The sequence below is a fragment of the Panthera leo genome, chromosome D3 (assembly GCF_018350215.1).
Source record: "Panthera leo isolate Ple1 chromosome D3, P.leo_Ple1_pat1.1, whole genome shotgun sequence".
In the NCBI taxonomy this organism is placed as follows: Eukaryota; Metazoa; Chordata; class Mammalia; order Carnivora; family Felidae; genus Panthera; species Panthera leo.
The window spans coordinates 79,744,148-79,765,713 of NC_056690.1; the positions used below are offsets into that span (position 1 = coordinate 79,744,148).

The 21,566-nt window shown below is 46.3% G+C and overlaps 1 protein-coding gene across 2 annotated transcripts in view; it reads right to left on the reverse strand.

The window, feature by feature from the left end:
* RNF152 (ring finger protein 152) overlaps positions 1-21,566 on the reverse strand; it is a 72,973-nt gene that overhangs the window by 36,885 nt on the left and 14,522 nt on the right. Inside the window, exon 1 of one of the 2 annotated variants that reach the window (XM_042910611.1) lies at positions 8,584-8,704. The exons of the other annotated variant lie outside the window; for it this stretch is intronic. The gene's annotated coding sequence lies outside the window, so the exon portion shown is untranslated. Of the gene's footprint in view, positions 1-8,583; positions 8,705-21,566 lie in introns of those variants that run through there. 2 annotated transcript variants of the gene reach the window in all.

Below are 21,566 nucleotides of genomic sequence, written 5' to 3' on the forward strand. Positions count from 1 at the left end.
GGAAGAAAGAAAGGTGGAAAACACACTTACCTAGGTTCCGGAATTGTCCCACATTTGAGTGAGGAGGTAAGAGAACAGATCTATGGGACACATCCAGAAATGGTACCGAGTTTTCTAGGGGCCTCACTTAATCCTTACAACGGTCCTAGGAGAGGGTATCTCACTCACCCATTTTAAGGATGCAGAAACTCAGGTACAGAGAAGTTAAATAATTTCCTGAGCATCCCCCAGCCAGTAAGTTTCAGAGCCAAGATTTAAACAGTACCAGATACACTGTAGTACGGCCCTACTATCTGGACACCCAAAACATCATTAATGTTTTCATTTATAACAAAGAAAATTAAACCCAACTAGCTAAATGACCACTAAAAAAAAAAAAAAAAAAAAAAAAAAAAAATCACATGCCGGGGCACCTGGGTGGCTCAGCTGGTTGAGCGTCCGACTCTTGATTTCAGCTCAGGTCATGATCCCAGGGTTGTGGGATCAAGTCCTGGGCTGGGCTCCACACTGAGCATGGAGTCTGCTTAAGAGTCTCTCTCTCTTTCTCTCTCTCTCTCTCTCTCTCTGCCCCTTTACCCTACTCACGCTCTCTCTCTCTCTCTTAAAAAAAAATGTTTCAAAAGTCACATGCCATCTACAGGTGCAAGACCCAGTGCATCTCCTCGGTTACTACCTTAGAACACTAGAAAATAAGGACCTCTATCTGTTCTTATACATGAATATAAGTTTATGTTACAGTCTTTCTATCAGCTTTCTAACTTCAACCCAGAATTCCCACTGAAAATACAATCGCAACATTCGCATAGCACCTTGTGATTTATAAAAACAATTTTATCTATAATACCCTCCCTGTGACATACGAGATGCAGGTAACATCACCTGCTGTCAAAGACAAGGGCCATCTGGGGCGCCTGGATGGCGCAGTCGGTTGAGCGTCCGACTTCAGCCAGGTCACGATCTCGCGGTCCGTGAGTTCGAGCCCCGCGTCAGGCTCTGGGCTGATGGCTCAGAGTCTGGAGCCTGTTTCCGATTCTGTGTCTCCCTCTCTCTCTGCCCCTCCCCCGTTCATGCTCTGTCTTTCTCTGTCCCAAAAATAAATAAAAAAAAAAACGTTGAAAAAAAAAAGACAAGGGCCATCTTAGTGACAGGCAGCCCAGAGATGCCCTCAGCGACACGTCACAGCTCAAAGCGCCCAGGAACACAGGGAGGCAACTTTCAAAGACCACAGCTTCTGCCACCAGTGGTTCCAAAGGAAGAAATTTCAAAAATGGTTATTTTCTCCTCCAGACAGGAAACGTAAGGACATATAACGTGAATAAATACAATTCTTATCAATTCTCAAGGAGATCAACCATTTACGGAGAAGGTCTCAACATCCTTCTCTCTCCCTCACTTTTGCTTTTAAAAGCCTTTGGGCAATACAAGGAGAAAAGTATTTGCTTATTGAAATTGTAGGCACACCAATCTGCTGAACATCTCAGGAGCTGTTGGCTAACTAGACTTTTGTATTTCTTGCCAGAATTATACCACAGCTCATAAACCGATTATGTTAATATCATTGAAAGATATAACACAGAGTCCCCAGCACAGCATTTTCCCCAAAACTCAGAAGAACATCTAGGTCGTCAGACCTCAGAAAACGGATTTAAAATCTTACTTAGCAGGCACATACCTCTGCAGTGGGTCTCATTCTTGGCTGAACACTACAATCACTTGGAGAGATTTAAAAAACACCAATGCTCAAGTTCCACCTGTGGAGATGCTGATTTAATTGTCCTGGAGTGAGGTCTGGACGCTGGGACCTTTAAAAGCCCTCCCAGTGACTCCACCGAACATCCAAGGTTGAGACCCACAGGTATAGAAAGCAAGGAGCACACCTGTCCGCTCAACTAAGTGACTCACAGATGGTAATGACCATGAACAACTTCACAATTAGTAATTAGCTGGTAACACGAGTTTAAATTTTCAGACACAATCTTTCGCTGCATAATTGAAATTGGTCTCCTGGTCTTCCTGACATCTCCATACCACTTTAATCTGGAAATTCAGATGAATATAAAAATGCATTTTAAAAGTACTCAAATCCATGCAGCACTTACAAATATAAGAAAGAGATTTACAGATATAGAAATACAAAGTCACCTGTAATCGTTATAAGCACTAGGAGGTATTAGTTTTCTCTTGCTGCTATAACAAGTTATCCCAACCTTAGTGGCTTAAGACAACATGAATTTATTCTTACGGTTCTGGAGGCCAGAGGGGCCTCTTCTGAGGCCAGACTCAAAAGAGCCTCCCTAACCCAAAGTCAAGGTGTGGGCATGGCTGGTTCCTTCTGAAGGCCCTGAGGGGAGAATCTGTTCCTTGCTTTTTTCAGCCCCTAGAGGCCACCTGCATTGTTTGACCCATGCATGGCTCCTTCGCTGCCTCCGTCTTCTCAGGAAGGACCCTTGCGATTACTTTAGACCCACACAGATAATCCAGGATAACCTCTCCATTTCCAGATCCCTAATCACTTCTACAAAGTCCCTTTTGCCATGTAAGGTAACATGCACAGGTTCGGGGGATCAGGACAAGGATATCTTGGGGGGGCCATTTTCAGCCTGCCCCAGAATAAGGCATATGTCACGACTACCATCCTGCCCGTCGCCCCTGCCCACCATCCTTATTTTTCAGTTAAAACTCAGACTCAGAGCTGCATGACTTAACCAGGTCTCATGTCTGGGACCGGGCTGAATTTAAATCTGATCTCATATTTCTAAGTCCCACTTTCCCTCTGCCGCAAGTGTTGCTTCCCCACACGAAGGTGATGTTTGCAATATTACTTTCCTTTCCAAGCTCTCACCACACTGCTAACAAGAAGTGTTTTCACTCAGCCTCAGTCATTATCTCAGTTCCTCAGCCAGTACATGCCAAGTGGAAACTTCCATGCACTACCACTGGTAAACACGCTTCAAGCCAGACCCCTTCCCTACGGCCGGGAGAACCAGCAAGCCCACTGGGGCAGTAATCCATTATACAGACTATGATGTCATAACTATCGCAGAGTTAGCTGCGCAAGAAAGTACATGCAGAGAAAAAGTGAGCTCTCAGTTTGAAGAAACCAAAACAATCTGAACTTGCTAAGACATATACATATATAACACCCATCTCGAGAAAAATTTATAAGTGATGTCCATAGCCTGCACGCTTGAAACCAGCATGATGCCCCTATATCCTGCATGCTATTCAGAATTACTTTCTGTCTTCTTAACTGAGGACGTGGTATGTATTTAGAATCCCAGTGGTTTTTCTGGAAGGTGGTATTATTTTAGCTAGAGTCATCAGGAAGCAGTGGGTAAGGCTTTTCTACACAAAGGACGTTCTCATATGATGGTCACACTTTCACTGATGCCTTGGGGTTACACATACCCCTCCTCCCAAGCACATCAGGGAGAGAAGAACCTGGTGCTGAATCATAGCCACTTTAACAATGGCAGAAAGTAAACAAGCCAAGCAAATCTCACTGCCAAGCTTATACCTTGCCTGAGTCTGTGTTCAATCTGATGTGAAAATGGTAGGTCAGGAAAAAAAAAAATCACTACTGCATCAGAAGGCAACTGGTATAATGCGAGCAAGTCACATGATTTACCTGAACTAAGATAACTCATCGACTCCATACCCAAAACTATAACATAACAACAAACAGGGCTTTAAAGATCATGTGGAATAATTCAAACAACCAGAATAGTATATTTTAAATAAGCTAATGTGGTGGGAGACAGGAGGAATACTGAAATAGATTTCGTGGCTTTTATTCATGCCAAATCCAGGCTCTGAAGCTATCATTTTATACAATTATAACCAATATTTTGGAATGATTCCTAGGGGCAGCAAGATTCCCTGACAACTAGGAGTCACTTTGGGCCACTAATTCAGAAAAGTACACCAATGCATTTTTAAAGCTTTTCAACAAGGTAGCTTTACATGGGAGTTCTGGTTTACCAGGAGTCAACCATAAACTTGTAATAAAATGAGGATGTTCTAATCCATGTGACTCAGGTATAAGCTGGCTAAACTAAAAGAGAACACACCTGCTAAGTATTCTTTACTCCATGTTTCCCTACATCCATGTTTCCCTACATCCAGGTGGTTAAAGAGCCCTGGGTTTGCGTTCTGGTTCCGCCATTAATTCACCTGGACCAGCCACTCAACTCCTCTGGGCCTCAGGGTTCTCACTGGTTAAGGTGAGAGGGCTGGACAAGATGACCTCCAAGGGCTCCTCCAATGGTGACTCTAGAAGCTTCCAAAAAGAGCCATTAACAAAGTTTACTGGCTGACTTCTATCTGGAATTAGATTCCAACTGAGTTGGTAAATAAACTAAAGACATGACACTGATGGTCAAGACCCTGAACAACAAAAAGCTGGAGAACAACATGGTGAAATAGAAAATTGGGTCCCTCTCCTGAGAAAGCTACAAAGCCTGGGGGTCCCGAGAGTTTATTTCAAAGACTCCTGAGGGTGCTCATACAACAACCCTGCAGGAGGGTCCTCATTTTCAGGACGCCTCCAGGGCTCAGAACCTCCCAAGAGACAGAGAAGGGATGTGCGAGAATGGGGAGAGGGGTCAACCTTGAGCTGGGGATTCCACCCAAAGCATCATCGGAGCATCATCACTAGGGCCCCTTCTGGCCACCGGGGGCCCGGGATAGCGTTCAAGGTCACTCTGAGGCAGGGATGGCTATTCATTATGAGCTGGAGACTGAGTGGTTAGGAATTTGCTACACCTTCTTCCTTCTGTCCTTACCTGGGCTGGGGAAAGGGGACAGTAAAGCAACCTGCATCCTCTTGAAAGTCTGCAAAATTAGCCACAGAAAATGAAAAGTGGATTCACAGAGCTGCTGAGTTCTCCCAGGATTCAGGTCCCCGAAGAGCTAGTTCCATGAAACAAATGTGCCTGCTTAAGTGGGAGAGCCCAGAAAACAAGTGACAGGAAAATTGAAGACTTGCTATAAAACTCATCTTCAAAAAGCCATAATTATCACAATCGTGTCACCTAAGCATTATTTACAAACATCCTTCTGCACAATTTCTCCTCTTTGAACAGCCCTCGTCTAGATATAGTGCCATTACTCAGGGCAACATTTTAGATTAATTAAGTAGTAAAACACGGGAAAACAAGCATTTTCAATCAAAACTCTGGAGTGAATATAATTTAAATAAGATGCAGGGGAATGGGCATAAAAAGGGGAGAAGCTGACTTTTTACCTTTGTGCTGATAACCCCTACTTACCAGTTGTATAACATATCAGTTTCCAGTGTTGTGTCCATGACCCAATACCGTAAAAGGGAGAAAGTGTACAATTTCCCCTATTTTGCAGATGGGAAAACTGAGACTCTAAGGAAATTAAATGATTCATCCAAAGGCGAGGCACCCAACTCCCGACCACCCACCTCCTTATTTCGATGCCTCCCTCAGGACACGAAGCACTGTCCACGTGATTTTGTTTTCATGGTGACACTAAAATAATTTTTGCATCAAAAGCTGTCGTACATTCCATCTGGGCCTTGCTTTTGAACCTTTAGGGCCTCAGAAGACTCTGGGTTGAGTCCTGGAAAAATGAAGTAAATTTTCAACACCTGCATCAACAGGGTTTTGCCTACAAGCAGAGACAGGCAAGAGAATGCTCCTCATTGTCTGTTGCTATTACTGCAATTCTCCTCGTAACCTACCATTACCTTTTTTACATTTTTATGAGTGGAGTGTAATTGACATACAATGTTATACTGGTTTCAGGTCTATAACATAGTGACTCGACGACCCTACACATCACTCATTGCCCATCACGATAGGTGCCCTCACCATGCAACGTTATTATTCCCCACGCTGGACTTTTCATCCCCGTGACTTGTTTTATAACTGGAAGTTTGTACCTTTTAATTCCCTTCACCTGTTTTGTCCCCTCTCCCGCCCCCCTCCCCCTCTGGCAACCACAGTTTGTTCTCTGTTTTCAGGGGTCTATTTCTGTTTTTGCTTGTTTGTTTTGTTTTTTAGATTCCACATATATGTGACATATGCCATTTGCCTTTGTCTGACTTGTTTCACCTAGCCTCAAATACCTTCTAGATCCGTCCACGTTGTCCCCAATGGCAAGATTTCATTCTTTTTTTTATGACTGAGTAATATTCCACCGTGGGTACATGGATTTCTTTAAAATGCCCAGGCCTCATGGTTCATGGCCATGTTCTGCTTGTACAAAGCAGAAAAGCAGCACATAATTCCACATTACTTCCACGTCTTCCAGGCCCTGGCCAGCCAAAGACAGGGCTGTTTGCCTTTCTTCATTCTATTTTTGGACAGCACTCTATCACAAAACACCTCGCAGTCCCAGCCCTGTTAATCAATAGTCACTTAAGGTAAATTTGTCACGGAAGTGTATAAACATATAGGTTCAACAGTGTTTTCCAGGGCGCCTGAGTGGTTCAGTTGGTTAAGCGTCCAACTCTTGATTTCGGCTCAGGTCATGATCTCACAGTTTGTGAGTTCAAACCCCGCATCAGGCTCTGTACTCTCAATGCGTAGCCTGCTTGGAATTCTCTCTCTCCTTCTCTCTGCCCCTCTCCTGCTCACGCTCTCTCTCTCTCTCTCTCTCTCTCACACATACACACACACACACACACACAAAAGAAAAAAAAAAAAAACTTGGGGCGCCTGGGTGGCTCAGTCGGTTAAGCGTGTGACTTCAGCTAAGGTCATGATCTCACAGTTCATGGGTTGGAGCCCCACATCGGGCTCTGTGCTGACAGCTCAGAGCCTGGAGCCTGCTTCGGATTCTGTGTCTCTTTCTCTCTCTGCCCTTCCCCTGCTCTCTCGCTCTCTCTCTCAAAAATAAATAAACATTTTAAAAAATTTTATAAAAAAAAAAGGAAAAAAACTTAAAAAAAATTTTTTTTAATAGCATTTCCCAAAATAATGCATTTGCCCTGTTACTTTAAGTCATCAGATAACTAAAACAACAGCAGCAGGAAAAACAGCCCTAGTCTATGCTCAGGTGGTGGGTGTGAGTTGAGCTTTATTTTTAGGATCTCTAAGTCTACAAAGTCTATTGAAACGAGTGAAGCAGGGTAGGGTGATGGCTCTGTCCCACATGTGATCTGTCTCAACTTGGGAGTCAGGCTGCCCCAGGCCTCTTGTGTCACGAATGAATCCCTCCCACCTACTCCAGTTTCTAGGATCAACCCCAACCTTAGTGGAGACGCCTAGGTAACTCTGGTGCCATCCTCTGGGACCCCACCCGAGTCCCCCCGGAATGCCGACTTGGCTAGGACATCCTGCCCGGGCTCCTCTACCTCCACTCGCATTCTTGATTCCTTAGGCTTCCAGATCTGAAGCTCACGGGACCCCTGGCTGCCCCTCCCTCCCCCAAGCACCTGGATCCACCACCCTTCCTTCAAGCCTGTACTCTAAGACTGGGACTCTGTCCCTGAGATACCGCCACCTCTGGCAATACTCCCCGATTCTGCCTCCTTCAACTTCCTATTGCAACCCATTATCCCGAAGGGCCGCCGCCGAGTCCCCGACCTTCCCGCGGCCTCTCCATCGTATCTGACAGGGGGACTTCCTCCCAGGGCTCCCACGGGGCAAGTCCACTGCACTCCTTCCGGGCCTGGCTGGGCCCCAAGGACAAGACCGGCAGCTCTTCGACCAGCCCTCTGCATTTCAGACCACGTTCTTCTTTAAATGCCTCCGTTTTAGCCTATTTACTGGTGGACGCAGAGCGAGTGAAAGGCTGTCCTCATCACCAGCCCCTCACTATTTACTTGAGGTCTGCCAGCAGCTCGCATACAGCAACCTATTAATTGCCCTGCAGACATCATGATGCAGCAAATTTCACTATTTTCACACAGAGATGAGAAACCTAGGATCCCATTCTAATAAGAACCGTGACTAAGTTCAGTTGGCGAGATGGGGGCAAAATGAAAACTAACCCAGAGTCTCCCGGCTTCGTCTTACAGTATGAACTCTCTCTGGGGAAACCAGGTTTCTTACACACCGAGTTATGTCGATTACCCAGTGCAGGAGGGCAGAGGATGTCCTTTCTGGCTCATGTGGGCCAGCCCCCTATTATGGACATGGGCTGGGGCTCCCTGGCGAGCCCGTCACCTGCCTGCTGGACTCTGAGGCCACCGCATACTTGTTCCACTGCACAGAAGGGGACAGAGCACACATTTGCTCAAATTCCCAACTCAGTACTTCTGATAAAACCAACTGTCTCCAATAAAATTGGAAGGACTTTGGTACTTCCCACCGGTACCATCGAAGCTTCTTGGTTTCAGGCTTAGTTGACTTAAGTGAAATCGGCAACAGAGCATGAGAGGGCTGTTTGGTACTAATTCAAACTCTTGAGTTTCTTCCGATGTGCAGCAGAGGCCTCACCGACCATGTTCTCAGAGGCCCTGCAACACAGTCACTAGAGACATAATGTCACAGCTACCGGTTCTGGAAAGAGCTGGGGGAGCTGTGTGTGCGCGTGTGTGTGTGCGCATGTAGGGGGTGTTGAAGGGAGTCTCAAAAGAAGGTATGTTCGAGCCCTAGCCCCTCGTACCTCAGAATGTGGCCTTGCTGGGAATTAGGGCTGCTGCACATGTCATTCGGTAAGATGAGGTCATGTTGATGAGAGGGCCTTGAATCCAACACCACTGGTGTGCTCGGCAAGAGGAGAAGAGACACCTGAGGAAAGAGGGTCCTGTGATGACACGGGCATGAGATGAGATGCATCTACGAGCCAAGGGTTGCCAGCAACATCAGGAGCTGGAAAAGGCAAGGCGTCGTCCTCCCCTATAGATTTCAGGGGAGCGTCGCCCGGCTCTCACCTTGAATTCAGACTCCCAGCCTCCAGAGCTGTCAGACAAAAAATTACTGTTGTTTTAAGCCACTCAGTTCCTTGTACTTTGTCACAGCAGTCCTAGGAAATTAATATGAGGTGGAAATGAACAACCAAGGAATCACAAAAACCCCTCGATTTGGAAGCAGCACCAAATAGGAAAGAGGAAATACAGGTTTGTGCTCAGGGGCATCCTTCGCACCAGGGCCACCCACCTGATTGAACTGGAGGAAGAAAGACAAGGTCCTGAGTCCCTCAGAGGAACCTTGCTTCCCCTAAGAAGGGAGACGAAGTAGGGGAAGGCCCTAAGTAGGGGAGGGAATGGAGGAGGAAGTCCTGCCTCCTCCAGCCTGAGCCTTGTGGCACCTCTCTGCCTCACATCCTTAAGAAGGTACTAGACAAGTGTTTTCATATCTATGATCTCATTTAACCATTATGCCCATTTGCGTAATAGAGAGGAGGGCAGGTATTATCACCCCCTTTTACAGACAAGGAAACTGAGGCTCAGACCAGACCATAGGCTGCCACAGATGACCATTCCAAAAATAACTTCAGCTGACAAAGCAAAAGGCTTTCAAAAGAGGTAAGATGGGGGTGAATCTTGTTTGGGGAGGTGGGGGGAAGACAAGTTAAACAAAAGTTTAGACACCTTCCATGTCCAAATCAAATTTGCTGGCCTTGACACGTAGCCCCTTTACCCTCTTTTGAACATAACAACGTTCGCATAATGTTACCGTAGACACAATCTGCCAATTCTCTGGCCAGCTCTTTACATTAAAGTCTTTGAAGGGAAGAAACTGACCATGTTTTCCAGGCTTGAAATGTAAGGAGTCTGGCTTTTGTGTGCTATCTCACCGTGTGCTCTAAAATCTTCAAGCGCTGCCATGTAACCACCCAGCCCCTGCCCAGCCGTCACCTGCATGAGGACGTGCCTTCCCGAAGCTGGTCTTGAGTGTTTGAGAGGCCGGAGCTCCCACAGACTGTGTCCAATGACCTCGATGACTGCGTGAACCCTATCCCAAAGCAGCACTTGGTAAGGCAGAAGAAGGCAGTGACGCAGAGAGACGGCAGGTGTCCCACGAAAGGACAGGATTGAAAGGGTTAAGCAGGAAAGCACTGGAGATAAGGACCTTGGTTGGGTGGGGAGCTCTGACTCTAATCAGCTTCCTTTTCCAAATATTTAAATCTCTCCCCTCTGGAAAACACCCAATCACTGGCCATGGGGAAAACCTGATTTCTTCTTTCATGCCCCAGACCTGCACCAAGATGTCAGGCACACGTACCCCCAGTACCAGCCTCTCTGGGAAAACACGTCCGTGAGATACCATTCCACATGCTGTCGGCTTGAAAATATTAAACACCACTGAACAAAATTTAAGGTTTCTTTTTCAGATTTAAATGTCTACTTATTTCAAAATGAATTAGTGGCTCTCTGGGTTTCATAATGTTTAATTCATTAATGATAACTACAGCTCGAGAATTTGAAAGGAAATCGCTTCCAGGATAAAATTAAATGCGAAACTCTAAGCAGTGATTCATGGCTGTTCCTATCTAAATTACTAATCCATGTGACAAACCTGGTTGGCAGCACAAAAAAAGCAATACTATTTCCCCCCATTGCCTTTATATACTTTGCTGAATTGTTTTGCAAACTGCCTAAACCCAAGTCCTCAATAATCGCCTGCTAGCAGCCTCCATTCCGTTGTGGAATTTAGTACTTAGAGTCTCTATTGCCTCAGAGAGGTTCATAATGGACTAATACTTTTGTGCCTCGGAAAAGAGTTTTCTCGACATTAGAGTTTAGACATATAATCCGATGGATTTCCAAGGAAACTCATTTTAAATTAAAGGCAAATATCCCCATGATATCTGTCCACATCTCCCCAAAGAAACCCGCATGCAACTCTAAAAATGGCAATTTTCTTTTAGTTTGCAAGGAAGCCTAGCCAGCTAAGATCCAATTACATATCTCCCCGTTAGAACAATCGGGCACTGGAGTAACCATGCTGTCCAAAAGACAAGATAATATAATGCTTCTGAAGTTTCATCAAGCCCAGGTTACTCTGCCTCCTGAAATTTCTCTCAGGTCTGTTCCCGTAACCACTGCCTGGGTTCACAACCCAGCCTAGAGAGGAGAAGCAGGCAAAGATATTCCTGACCACACACACCGCCTCCAAAGGAACTCAGGGCTCCCACAGGGCACATATCTGGGATTTGATTCCAGATGGCCACAAAAATCCCTGCAAACCAGGTCCCCCCAGCCCCCGGCTCTGCCGCACTCCAACCGTCCTGTGTGCTGCCCCTAAGTGGCAAGTCAGATCCCCACCAGCCCTCAGGGGTGCCACTCCATGCCCGGGATTTACATATGGTGACTCCTCTATCCTTGAGAGGACTTGGGGAAGGTGTCCTCATCGTCCCCGTGTTGCAGAGCAAGAGATGGTGACAAGGATGTTCAAAACACCTGCCCAAGTCACAGCGCAAGTAACCGGCAGAGCTGGGATTCACACCCACACTTTCTGCCTGATTTCCCACGCTTTGAACCGTCTGATCAGGCCACTGCTTTGAATCCCCACTCACTGCTGACGACCAAGGGGGAGGGCCCACATAGCCACCAGGCTCCATGGGTCCTTTGGTGATTTAGTTACATTTCTAGCCTCATCTGACAAACTTTTCTCCATCCACCTCCCTCCATCTATATGCTCTCCCTCTACCTCTCCTCCTATGACAGCCTCCACGTCCCCGCTGGGGTGGTGGGGTGGGGGTGGGGGGTCTCTTCTCCCCACCTTTATGCACCTGGAGTGCCATGTTCTTTCCTTCAGTTGACCATTCACGACTTCCTACTGACACCAGGGACGCCCTTTGAGCGTGGGACCTTCTCCAGCCCCAGCTCCGGCTTTCCCACGACCGGTTCCTGTGTTCCCACAGCTCAGCAAGGCCATGGGGAGATGGTCTGTAACCTCTGGAACTCACGAATGTGTTACGGCAAATCATCAGGGACATTTAAAAAAAAAAAAAAGCAAAACCCAGAAACAAACAACAGGGGCTCAGGAGCTTGTCCCCAAATGACTCCTCCGTTCAGTCGCTTAAAAGTGAAGACGAGGGGATGGCAGACTTATGTGAACTTTTGAAACGCTCCGTCAGGGAATACTTTAGCAATTAAGCATTCAAACACTGCAACCACATGAAGGAGAGCTCACCTATCTGTCTGCTCACCGGCTTGAGGCTTCATGCAACAAGCCTGCTTGGGATTTAAAATCAGCAAGAGAGAATCTTCAGAATGGGAACTCAAGAGTCACCCAGGCATCACCAAAGCAAGGACTTGACAACCGGATCCACAACTCAGACTGCTTTTTATGGTTGTTTCCTAGCAGCGGGAGGGGGAGCAAAGAGACAGGTGAAGAAGTTCCGTTTTAATTTTTAAGGAGGGAGGGCACCCACTCCCCGAAGCTCTTCTGTGGCCCCTGCCGCAGGGTGAAGGGATGTAAACCAGGCTGGTCTGCCCACGGTACCAGGCTTACCAGGCGGGCATCCATTCCTGACTAGGAAATCGGCACCAAATAAACCCTGATACCAGCAGCAACGCAGCATGAGAAGCAAACGTAACAACCATAACTCACGGTAATAATTTAAAATATAAAATAATGCTCCTAAATCCCATAAAACGGGTATGAATGCACAATGCACGCAAATTCTCTGAAGAACCCCACGGTACTGGGAAAATACTTAAAATGCACATAAAAACACAACTCCGCCACTAAGCAGAATTAACCTAAAACTACTCTGCTAGCTGAAACAGGCTCTATATTAAATCAGTTTTGCTCACCTTCTTAGAACTTAATGAGCCCCATGGGGTGGGGCACGGGGATGTGATTTGGATGCCCCAGCCTCCTTCACGAAACCTTCCAAGGAGACTCACAGTAATGGACGGAGCTGGGTTTTTCCAACCTCCCCCCATTTTCCTTGTATCCAGCACCGCCCTTCAGAACCTGCTGACCAGGGAGGTCAGCTTCAAGGGTCACTATAGGCTTATAACACTATGTTCAGAGGTGTTTCTCCCAGGGACAAGCATTTTTTTTTTTTAACTTAAATCCAAGTTAGTTAACATACAGCATAATAATGGTTTCAGGAGTAGAGCCCAGTGATTCATCTCTCACATATGACACCCAGTGCTCATTCCAATAAGTGCCCTCCTTAATGCCCATCACCCATTTAGCTTAGCCCATCCCCCCACCCGCCTCCCCTCCAGCAACCCTCAGTTTGTTCTCTGGATTTCAGAGTCTCTTATTTTGCCTCCCTCTCCGTTTTTATCTTATTTTTCCTTCCCCTTCCCCTATGTTCATCTGTTGTGTTTCTCAAATTCCGCATGTGAGTGAAATCAGAGGATATCTTTCTTAAATAGTTTCCAACGTTTCCCTTTTCCTCCCAGCTTATTCAAGGTCTCCAGAGCAGCCACACCTGCCCAGGGTCAGCTCAGAGAATGCAGGATGGCGGGAGGTTGCAGCCTGATCACTGTTAGCTGACCCTGCGGGGCACTTGCTGCCCGGAGCCTCCACAGAAGCCATTTCGGATCGCAAGGATAAGTGCAGGTTTTAGAAGTAACGTCAAAGTTGTCCACTAAATGGACAAAAAGTGCAAATCGGTAGCATGCCCTGTGCTTACACGGAGGAAAGAGGCAGAGCAGGAAAGTGTAGAGGGGAGTCAGGAGCAGGCATTACAAAAGCAGCTGCCTGAGAAGGTCGATGGCATACAGGAGGCTTCACACATGACTTAAAGCAGGTAAAGCGTTGCCTATACTTGAGGTTCTTAGAGTTCCCATGTTAGTGAGTAAACAGAAGAACTAAAAGTACTCATTGTTTATGAAAATACAGGTCTTGGGGCACCGGGGTGGCTGAGTCAATTAACTGTCCAACTTCAGCTCTGCTCATGATCTCGCGGTCCAGGAGTTCCAGCCCCGCGTCGGGCTCTGCACTGACAGCGGGGAGCCTGCTTCAGATTCTGTGTCTCCCTCTATCTCCGCCCTTCCCTCGCTTGTGCTTGGTTTCTCTCTCTCTCAAACACAGACACTTTTTTGAAAATTTAAATATAGGTCTTTCATAAGATTTGAAATTCTTAGAAAGCATTTTTAGAATCTTCTAACACCTCGCAGGTAAGCTTGTTTGTTCTGTGAACATCTTAAGCCCGCCATTTCTTTGTAAGGATGATGCGCTAAAGGAAACCCCTGTCTTCACTATTTCAATTACCACGAAATCCTAATGTGTAAAATCCACAGACATGGGAAATTTCTAGCCTCAAATTTCAACTGCTAACTATACACACAACAATGATATAAAGACGAAATAAGAAAGCTTATAAGCATGTGTCTTGAACAGGCCACCATCACAACAGTGACGGTGTAATCAGGACTCACTATAAGCATCTACATTTTCTTTTTTTATTATTATTTTTTTTAACATTTATTCACCTTTGAGAGACAGAGAGAGACAGAGCATGAATGGGGGGGCCGGGGGAGGAGGGAGGGCAGAGAGAGAGTAAGACCTAGAATCCAAAGCAGGCTCCAGGCTCCGAGCTGTTAGCACAGAGCCTGACATGAGGCTTGAACCCACGAACAGCGGGATCATGACCTGAGCCGAAGTCGGACGCTTACCCGACTGAGTCACCCAGGTGCCCCAAGCATCTGTATTTTCTGATAGAGGCTTGTACACTGAGCTGAATTTAATCCATGGGGAAAAAAAGATGGGCAAGTCTATCAACCCAAGTTGGGCCTCACCACATATCTTGTCATATGGTCTCTCTCCACTGCTCCTAAACCTTGCTCTCTCTTGGAAAGAAATAATTTGGAAGTAAGGAAATACTGTTTTACTGGACCCACGTTTGACACTAATCTCCTGCTTTCAGGATTATAAAGAGGCTAGAGTGGGGGGTGGAGTTGAGAGCACACAGGAACCCTTCGGTGGCCAAATGTCATTTGGGCCCTGACACTGGCCTACACACTCCAAAGAGAAACAGCCTTTACTGATCAGAGTCTGAGGATGGGATTTATTGTCGCAAATACACTCAAGGACAGATTTTAAAAAAACACTTCATGTCATGTGTTCTGTCTCCTTGTCTCCCACACAGCTCTTTTCAACTAAGTGGCCTCACCTGCTCTGGTTTTCTTCTACCCAACAGAGAAAGTGCGGAGTGTTCCTTCCGTGTTTCCGGGTCTGTCCCCTCGCCCGTAGGCTCTGCACCGCTGGCTTGCTCCCCCGTTTCAGGAGAGACTTCACGGCCCCACCATCTGCACTGCTCCCGAGTCCGGGCCGGGGCCTGTGTCTCAGCCAATGACGACCCATCCCCACTCCCTTTAGGTTTTACTCCAGGACGTCACTCTTCTTTCTCTCCCCCCCCCTCCCTTTTTTTTAAGGATGTGGAAAGGAGAGGAGTTCTTGTAAGGTTAACCAAGCAAGAAAGAGGACCAAAGTCCTATTTTCCTGCCGGCGTGTTTGGAGACCTGACCTCTTCAGATCCAAGAAAAAGAAAAGTGAAGCCAAAGCAAGGGGCCAGCTTCATCCAAGGCCAATCGGTCCAGGTACAACGGAGTGTCTCAAGGTCTCCCCGTGTCCGCCCATCCAGCCCTGGTGTTGGTGCTCTCTCTCCTCCCACTACCCCACCCCCATCATACCTGCCCACTCCCTCTCTGCACCTGCGTCCCCATGGGGCTGGCAAACGCTTGATCCAAGTGATTAGGTGACTGTGTCATCCTTCACGAGGGCGCTCACATTTTAGCAAAGGATCCATGGACACAAAACCCAAAAGGAAAAGAAAAAGGAACTAATTTATAACGAACTGTTCTTCATACCAGCTTCAGCCCTCAGACATACCATTTACTTTCTCTGGGCCTGCCTCTGATTCCTACCTCAGACTGCTGTTCTGAGAAGTAAGTAAGTGAACATATACATAATACTTAAAACAGCACCTGGCACCTTGCAAGGGCTCCATGCACATCACTTATCATCGTTAACCATGACCTTTACCATGACCTTCTGAAGTAAGTACTAACCGGTCTCATCTTAAATGAGGACACGGAAGGACTTCCTCAGGATCACAAGGCTGATGAACTAGCAGAGCAGGGATACAGACCTCAGTCTACCGAGAGACCACAATCCCCCTGCTCTTTTCACCACACCACAAGGAGTGAATCTCTAATGGTAAAACCAAAGACACCCTGCAGGCCCATGGGGTAAGATCCCACTGAAAGGGTCGTATGGTTTGCTGATAGTGTACTATCAGAAGAAAAGGCTGGGCAGCTGGGGTAGACACAGAATGATTCCTGGAGCGTGACCAGGGTTGAACAGCGTGGCACATTCCGTCAGGGCTAACTCAAGGCCCAGCTCTGAAGGGCAGACCTTGGGCTACCAACTTACCTCATTTGGGCTCAGCTTTTCCTGACTATAAAGTGGAACAATTTACTTGGGACGCTGTAAGTTCCTGACATCTGGAGGTGTTCTCAGCGGAAGATAAAACCTCCTACGGGGAAACTCCGTAAAGGGATCCTGCAGCAGGGAAGACAGCAAACCTGGGGATATAAGTTACTTCTAATGTTAGAAACGGGAGGCTTCATAAAACAATAGTCTAGAGATTAACAATGCTTATTGAAAAAAAGAAAAAAAAACCTGCCAGAGCCAAAAATATTACTAATGACCTTGATAATATCTGGTTAAAAGTTCCACATTAACTCCAAGCAGGGTAATTTTTAGTCTCCAAAATATTCCTGAAAACTCACCTATTTCCATTATATTATTACAAATCCATAATTAGGCCCCTTTCCTTTCTGGCTTGCTCTGCATTTGAAAAGCATTCACTATTCTACTGATGCGGACTTCCCTCAAAATAACCTCATTATTCTATATTTCCACAATTATGTCATGGATATAATTACTACCATCATGATTTCAGCAGCTATTTGTTGCACTATAATTTCCAGATGAATTTCTGGTATGGAAATAAAATAGCCACAATAAGATAATTAATTACAACTCTATTATGACTACAGCACAGAGTGACCGAAATTAAAACCCTGAAAGCTTTCGTATTTCATCTTTAATATCACGTTCATCTTCGCAGCCAGCAAATCATCACTCTAAAGACACTTATTGTTAGTATATTTTCTTTGTAATAGCCGCTGTTTCTTTTTATTGGTACTTTTCCATAACTACTAAGGCAAAGTCTGGAAAGACCACCGTATTGTGACGCTCTCAGTTACCAGTGCTGTCACCAATCACACTCAGGGTTTGCAAGCTGCTTTTGCCACTCGGCAGCGTAATCTTGACCAAGCTACCAAACCTCCCCGTGTCTCAGTTTGCTCATCCAAAAAATGAGGCTAAACACGGAGCCTGCTCCTAAATTATCATGATAATTAGCTTGGATAACTCACACAGAGCTTTGCAAAATGCTCTGGACATAGTTACCGCCAAGCAAAGTTAGCAGTTACTTCTTTAACTTAAAACGTCAATTCAAAGATATTCACTGTTTAAAATTTCACTCCAGGGGCACCTGGCTGGCTCAGTGGGTGGAGCGTGAGACTTGGATCTTGAGGGTGAGAGTTCGAGCCCCACGTTGGGCACAGAGCCTACTTAAAAACAATAAAATAGGGGCAGTTGGGTGGCTCAGTCCATTAAGCGTCAGACTTCAGCGGGGGTCATGATCTCACAGTTGCTGAGTTTGAGCCCTACGTTGGGCTCTCCGCTCGGAGCCCACTTCAGGTCTTCTGTCTCCCTTTCTCTCTGCCCCTCTCCCCGCTCGTGGTGCATGCTCTCTCTCTCTCTCTGTCTCAAAAATAAACAAACATTTAAAAAACCAAAATAAACTTTTATCAAAATGTTGCCATCTTCGTATGTCATCTACAAATGCCACTGCCATTTGCTTCTTTTTCGGCCAATGTACTAAACTGATTATTCAACCACCACTTATGCACATCAGTCTACCTGACACAGTCTATAAAGTTCCTTCCTTCTCCATAACCCAAAGAAAGCAGACTCATTTTCTGAGACCACGGAGCCAGCTAGAGCAGAGCGCAGGGCAGCAGATTCAAACTAATCGGCACTGAATACTAGAGTTTTTGAGACTGATGGGGCAGAGATCATACTAGTAAACAAACTCCACAAAAGGAAAAGGAGGCGCCCCCTAGGTGGCTCAGTCGGCTAAGCGGCTGACTTTGGCTCAGATCATGATCTCATGGTTCAAGCCCCGCGTCAGGCTCTGTGCTGACAGCTCGGAGCCTGGAGCCTGCATCGGATTCTGTGTCTCCCTCTCTCTCTGCCCCTCCCCGCTCATGCTCTGTCTCTCTGTTTCTCTCTCAAAAATAAACATTAAAAAACAAAAGAGGGGTACCTGGGTGGCTCAGTCGGTTAGGTGTCTGACAAAAAAAAAAAAAGGAAAAGGAAAGCCTCTCCTGTCCCCAAAAGATTTTCCTCATCTATCTAAACACGAAGCTTTACTCTGTATATTTGTGAGCACTCCACACACTTTGCTAAATGAATTTCGTCTGATTAATTTAATTTTAGAAATAGAAAAACTAATTTCAGGCCTCTACTACTGTCCTACCCATTTAGGCTCCAAGTATATTTTGGTTCCTGAAAATCTACTCTCAACTTCTTTCATGAAACCGAAGGCCACACTACAGGGCCATTCACCCCCGTACGATCCCCTTGCTGTTAGTTTCACAGCGCGTTAACTGACCAGAGAGAGAAGAATCAATCAAGACAGTCAATGTATCTTCTGAGTAGAATACAAGCTAAGCCAGGGGTGGTAACCGACATATCATACTTCCAATTGCCAATACAAGATTCAACTACCAAGATACAGGACCCCAAAGAGAAAAGAAAACTTCCCAATGATCCAGCCCTTAAGCAACTACTAGCATTAAGATACCATATCCAAAATAGTGGGGGAGATGTAAGAAAGTGTTAGATCACTGCAGTCTCTAAGGAGATGAAGACCCAGTGAGAGACAGAAGGTTAACAGTTTATATGACAACAGCTGGTGACAACATGGTGGGAAAAAATAAGCCAGGTCCCTGAGATGCAGAGATGCGCGAGGTAGGCACAGCCCTCCCAGAACCCACATCTATCATCAGTCAGCAGCTGGCCGCCCCCGGGACCTACGCTAGGTCTGCAAGATGTAGGGAAGCAGCGACGGTCATTTTCGGTAGCGATCATCAGGGATTCAGAAATGGGATTTGAACAGGGTATCAAAGGAAGAGTCAGGATTTGAACAGAAGGACGGAGGAAAAAAGAGAAGGCAAGCATCCTCAAGGAGGCAACGAGAGGAAGGCAGCCTGCGCTTGCCCAGGGGCAGGTGAGTTAGCCGGTTCAGACGAGCCGAGCATCGATCAACCGAATTCCCAGTATTCCAGGCAGGGCCCCATGTGGACCACTCTTCATGCGCTATTTACATGCATGTCAAATAGCTCAAATATCTTAAGTCTAGGAGAAATCACAATTAATTGGGGAATAATACATGTAAGTTAAGCTCCACTATGACATGAAGTCACTCTTAGTTCTCAATACATGCAAATATCCTCTGCTCCAGAAAACAAATGTGTTTTCTTTGTTCCCACCTCCCTTTCGACCTACGATCCTTCACAGCCAGCTCGCAGAGGCTCTCTCTCCCACTTGGCAACACGGTTCGACCTCAGACTCACAGCGGCCATCTGGATGTGGATTATTCTCAAAGGTACAGCTCTGACCTCTCTTCCAAATGCCATTTCCAAAGAGAACTCTTGATCTCCTCCAAATCTGGTCTTTTCCATGTAATTTTACAGTTGCTACTGTTATTCACCCAGTACCCCACACTTGAAAACCCATTCACCTCCCACCTCTCATTGAACCGGTCTCCAAAATGCCACTAAATTTGTCTCTGACATGTCTCTCACATTCATGCATCCTTTCTGTTCCTGTGGCCCTCTTCCTGGGGTGCAGGTGTTCACTACGTCTTTTCTGGACCCCAGCTGGTCTCCCCAGCTTTCTTTTCCAATCCACACTGACCGCTGCCAGATGAAGCTTCCAAAAGCACAGCTTCAAACCCGCATGATCCCCAGCCCCCAAACCATCAATGACTTCTAACCAAACAAGTCCCAAAGTCCCCCCACCTTCCCACCAGCTATTCCAATCCTTTTCCGACCAATCCGGCTCACATCCTCCACGCTGTAGTCATAAAGCATTATTTGGTGTCCGGGAGACAACATCCATGCTCCCCTGTCACCTTGCTGCTGCTGGAATGTCATTCTACCACCCGCACGTCTGGATTACTACCTGCACTTCAAGAGCATCACCTTGCACGAAGCTACGTTAAATCCTTTGGCTAGAGTAATCTCTCCCCTCCGAGTTCCAGTATCACTTCATCCAGTACCACCTGGCACGTGAGTCCCCTGTGTCCATGTGTCCTTACCCCGACAGAGGTGACCTCCAAAAGGAACATCTCTGTGTGAAAATAATCAAGCCAACGTGCTACATTCGTACCCTTCTTACAAGGAAGCATTGTGCCAAGAGTTATAGAAGACCCAAGAGTATCGGTTGACAGCTCAATTGGGAAATTATGCTCAAACAATGCAAAAATAAAGCAGTCATATCACTAACTCTTCGTAAGCATCATATACAGATGTTTGCTGGATTCATGAAAATACGGAACAGCTCAGAGAAAGGGAGTCTCCTGAACAGAATGAAGAATCTGAGGCAGCACACCGCAGTGGCCGACGGCACAAACTCTGGAGCCATCTGCGGCTGAGTCCTAATCCACGCTCCGGCATTTACTCACTTTGTGACCTTGGGCAAGTCACGGAGCCTCAGTTTCTTGTCGACAAATTCAAATGGAGATATTAAAAGTACCTTCCCTTTCAGACTGCAGCGAGAATTATGCACACACCTCATACAAAACACTCAGAGCCTGGCATATAATCAGTGTCATCCATGTAAGTTAGTCTTATTACTGGAAGGCGTTCTCTATGGGGGAAAAACACAAGAATCTGCTATTTGGTAGTTAAGACGCCTAAGAGGATCTCTAACTCGAAAGGGGGCCTCTACTATCTTAAAATCGTCAATCCACATTTACTCTACTTCCCGACAGGAATTCTCTAACCGACTGACAGGTAGGGTGAAATTCAGCAGGGGTGGCTCTTTGTACCACAGAGGGGATGCCGTGCAAACAGAGCAGGCACCTCGACCACTGAACCAAACACAAAGCCCTCAGCCACCGCAGGGCTCACCCACAAACAGCCATTGTCTCCCACAAACAACCCCGCTGTTGTCCTCCAGACGGATGCCAAACGAAACCGTTTGACTGACGCATTTTGGTCAGTGGCTCTGTGTAGACACAACCAAAGATATAATTAATTGCTGCAAAAGAAATCGAGAACTATGCACTGAATTCTGTCTGATAAGCAAGCTTTTGGGCACTAATCTACAGCATTCGGCTGCACTAAGCGTATATGAGTCCGTTTCAAAGCCCATCGCGTCATACAGAGACTTATTAATTCATGGTGTGGGGAACAGCTGTGGCTGTAGGGTATCAACATCTGTCATTTTTTCCCCCCAAAATGTTACAATGCGTTAGACATAAATTGCCACAAATATCTCAACTTGAGCTTGCATTCCAGACACACATATACAGTGAAGTGAAACCTGCTAGGACATTTGATGTTTTATTACTTTCTACTAAAGTTATTTATA